The sequence below is a fragment of the Rhipicephalus sanguineus genome, chromosome 8 (assembly GCF_013339695.2).
Source record: "Rhipicephalus sanguineus isolate Rsan-2018 chromosome 8, BIME_Rsan_1.4, whole genome shotgun sequence".
Taxonomy (NCBI): Eukaryota; Metazoa; Arthropoda; class Arachnida; order Ixodida; family Ixodidae; genus Rhipicephalus; species Rhipicephalus sanguineus.
Genome location: NC_051183.1, coordinates 10,056,816 through 10,061,602, shown reverse-complemented (window position 1 = coordinate 10,061,602; position 4,787 = coordinate 10,056,816).

Sequence of the window (4,787 nt, the reverse complement as noted above, 5' to 3'; positions counted from 1 at the left end):
GCTCGTGTCTCGTGCTACTCGTGCGCCGCCGCGCGGCACGGCGCGGTGCACGACCACTATCCAGAGTGTCGCCCACATCGCCGTCGACGTGGCGGCAAATTTGAAAACATTTCCATCAATCGCGTCTAACAACAATCATCGTCTTTTATTTTGCACGTATTTGTTTTTCTAAAGATCTTATTTCCGGCACAAAGTTAAGAAAACAACATGCTAAGCTTAGAAACCTGAACTAATAGCATATTCATCAAATCGCACCGAGGCGCCCTGGTGCGCCGTTACGTCCAATGATCGTAGCACCTCGGCGCCCCGGAGCGCTCCGGTGCGATTTGTCGAAGATTGCATAAGCGTGAACCACAACATATCAGCGAAAAAAACGATTACGACAACGAAATACAGTTAAAACTCGATCGAACGAAACCAGATTTTACGAATTTCCCGATCTAACGAGAACTAACAGACGCGTCCGATGCTAGGACGCGTTATTCGAAGGTCGCAGGTTCGGTCCCTGCCCGCGGCAAGCTATCTTTTCGTCCACTTTTCTTTCTTCACAATTACCTTACATTTATTACTAAAAACATCCGCTATACTTTCCTTGGCATTATTGTCGGTTAGTTTTCATTAATATTGTGTATAACAAAGAAAACGAGCCCTTGAAATTGACACTTCTTTCCTCCGATCTAACAAGGAAATTTCCATTCCCCCGCAGGTACCCATAGGGGTCAATGTTGTCATCAACTCGAATTAACGAAGGCGTGTGTTAGTGGCGAATAAAATCCCGCGGTAGGTTTCGAGCGACGCTACGTTACAATTTTAGATGTACAAGGACCGAGAAATCTCTCCCTCAATTTTACTAATCTCCCGATTTAACTAAATAACTCTAGCACCCTCATCACTTCGTTAAATCGAGTTTCAGCTGTAATGGCGCTAGTTCTTATAGTAACTGGCGGCGAGCCAGAACGGAGGAAGAAATCGCACAGGTCAGCGCTTGTCCTGCTTTTTTTTTTCCTTATTCTGTCCTCGCCGACTTCCGAAACAAATCAAGGACGTGTATATATGGCAGCGCATGAGCAACAGACGTTCATAGAAATTCCGCATGTTCGTGACTTGTTATCCACGTGACGCACTATATTTCTGCTGAGTGCAGAAGCGTATTTATCTCCGTTGTGTAATGGCGAAAAACACCGACATCGGTGTTGGTTCGCGAGCAATGCACTCTTTCAGTGCATCTGTTACGCCGTGCTATTTAAGAGTGCGCTCGTGCTTTTTGTACTGTTCGCAAGTCGCGTGGAGTTAAAAATCTGAGTCATGGTTTACACAAAATGACCTGCATGAAAAAAAAACTTGCGCTCTTTGGGGCTTCGTAACCCTCATGTCTTGGAGACTGTGGGTTCAGCACTGTGAAAACATGGTCGAGCGGCGTGCACATTTCAAGCGCGCGCGTTCTTGGCAGAAAAGCAGTGAACGCAGACGACAGAGTCTTAAAGGGAACCTAAAGAGAAAAGCGATTTCTCGCGTATTAGTAAATTACAATATTTCAATACCGAAAGCACCATTCTTAGTGCGAGAGGACGCTTTGTAAGCGAGAAAACACACGAAGAGAAAATGCGGGTGACAACGACACCTTGAAATTCCCGCTTCAAACGCCGCAACGTCATAGATTTTGACGGCGTCTACTAGGTCATTCGTAGCTACTAATCAGTAAAGATGAAGTTCGTTGTCCTCTGAGGGGGCCATAGACTTAACATACCAAGTTCCGAGAAATTTCGTTGAGCCAATGTCGCCGAAATAGGAAAAATGCGCTTTAAAATCCGTGACGTCACGTGCCGCAATTTTGGCGCGAGATTTAAAAATGGAACTCTGACCTATATAAACGGGTTAATTTAACCAATGATGATTAAATTAACGACATTAGCGTTCTCAGAGTACAATTTATCAATCTATAAAACTATTCATTAGTTCACTTTAGTGTCTCTATAGCGCGGATTTGACACAGGGCAAAGAAAGAAAGAACACTGAAGCAGCCTGTATCGAATCTGCGCTATCCAATATTTAAGACTATGAACCAACTAGCCCAGCAACGAATTTCGTTAAGGCTACAGAGTGTACTAGATTAAAAATAAAAAAAGTGTGCTCGAAACAGATGAAGATTGTCGTTGGTGGACAAAATAAATCATAAACGGTGTAAGATCTTTGGTTCACATTTGCCGAGTCATCCGATAGGAGTTTATCGGGACGCTTACATTCTGTATGCGTTGTGCGAGGGATCACCTGTTCTTCCTTCGTCGTGAGCAGGTTAAAAGGAGCACAGACATGCACTGAAGATTCCTTACTTGCGACAAATTCGTGGGCGACAACAACCGGAAAGGTGCGTACACGGGGTTTTATTAGGGGGTGTAGTTGAAACTCCCACCACACCGCAACCTAGCTCCCCACTGGCTGCTCATTTTTGCATAAATGGATGTGCTCATTGCCCGGACAGCCAACACCTAATTATACAAAAGATGATAAACACGAATACACACAAACCAGTCAAACCAAACCACGCGAAGAGATCAATGTGCACACCATGATTGCAGTTCGTGTGAAAATTCAATCAAAACACCACTCTGCGTTAAACACACGAATGTCGTATAATACTGTTCTTGACTACACGTGTTAAGGACTGCGTTATAACAGCCTGACCGAAGACAACTTAAGGACATAACTAATTAAAAGCAACGCATACAAAATTTACCGTAAGAATGAGCTGCAAGCGCAACTTACAAGAGCGAGAATTAGCTGTTAATAATGATATGTGGGGCTTATATCCCCAAAACCAAGATATTATTATGAGGGACACCGCAGTGGAGGGCTCCGGAAATTTCGACCATCTAGTGTTCTTTAACGTACACCTAAATCTAAGTACACGGGCCTCAAGCATTTTCGCCTCCATCGAAAATGCAGCCGCCGCGACGTTCGGGTCAGCAGTCAAGCACCATACCTACTAGACCACCGTGGCGGGTATTGGCCTGTCCATTCGGCTAGCCGAAGGCAATATCGCAACCAGAGGGCAACATTCAGTTAGCTGCAGCAAACTGATATTTCACCATGCAAAGCAGGGGCTTAGCCAGCAGTTTACTTCGGGAAGGGGGGTGCAACATCCTTTATGCATGCTCGTGCATGTGTTTGTAAGTGTGCGGTGCAACTCCCCCTAATGGAGACATTGAAGGCAGAGAGGTCGGCCCGAGCGCTCTGGCCTGCTACTCTGCACAGGGGAAAAAGAGTGATGATAATGGGGACAGGAAGAGGTGATGCGTGTGTACAATAACACAGTGGTATTCTTAAAGTGTAGTCCAGTCAGGGGCGGCGCCAGGATTTTTTTACTGGGGGGGGGGGGGGGGGGCACCCACGACAAGTGGGTTCCTTCAGGGGGGGCAGAGAGGCTGGGAACATATGCATTGTATTTTGACTATGCTTGCTCTTGGGGGGGGGCAAAGGGGGGGCAGGCGGAAATTTGGGGGGGGCTGGAACCCCCCCAAACCACCCACTGGCGCCGCCCCTGAGTCCAGTACTCTTCAGAAAGTATGTAAATGTCTTGTAGCAGTTTCTGATGCTGTTTGGTCGGTCAATAAGCTAGTTTCACTGAGAGTTTTCACACCAATGCCTGCCAACGTTGGGGCCAACGCCCTCCTTCGGGACACCACGCCTATGCTAATAGCTGAAAGCGTTTCGCTGGGTGCTGCACTCTGGCATCGAACGCGTGCGCCCGCTACCTTTCGGCTCGTCCAGTTGCAGATATTGTGTTCACTCCCACCAGCACTAATGACTAACCACCTTCTCTGCAATGCGCCTTGTTCGAACGAAGCACGCGAAGCACGTGGTGCAGCCCAGGGGAACAATAACTCATTTGTATAAACGGGAAATATCGTCATCCACCGGTGTTGCAGCAGGAAGCTGCAGAGGAAACTAGAGTGCCTGGATGCGCTCGTTCGCCTCCGCTCCGTTCAGGGTGGAGACAAGCGCGTCGTCTGCTACAGCGGTCGCCATTACTGAGCCCAATCGTCAAGGCGCGCACTGCCGGCGCGCGGATTCCCAGCCTTTTGCTCTCGAGTAAAAACACTTTGTGCCGGATTTGCCCTCGCAAACGCAAAATCGTTCACGGAAGTCACTAGTTAAAAGTTTCCAGGTATGCATCAGAACAAGTAATCGAATTCTTTGCGCCTAAAGGTGTCGCAGAACGCAGTGATACTCCCTGCCAGCGCGGCCGCTGGGCTGTGGCTGAGCGGCGCACAGCTGCTTTGGATCCCTGAGAGCTGCAGGCATCGCTATTTACTTTTATACTTTGCGGGTATATATGTTCGTGCGGTGTCTTTTTGAAGGCACGACAGTTTAGCTTTATTCAGGAAAGTTAAAGATGCGGAATACTGTCTATTAGAAAGCAAGAATTGAAAGGTATCATTCCCGGGACTGCCGAAACGAAAAGCGGTGCAATAATGCGCCTTACATAAAGGCGCAGAATGTATGCTTTCATGTACGTCTGAAATTATTCCAGCTCGAATTCTCGAAATGAGACACGCAGTATTGAGACGCGCAATGCAAATTGCGCGTCTCAATACTGCGTGTGCCATACACACAGCATTTCCCAACATCCATCACCAGTGATCAATTTGGTGACGTGAGAGTCCTAAGGTCTACTCGCTGTTCAGCTAAATCTTAAAGCGATTGGAATCCGCGCGCAGGTTCCGAGGCTGCTATTATATGTGACCGATTGCCGGATGTATGCGTCTTCCTGTCCTCTTATTGAATAC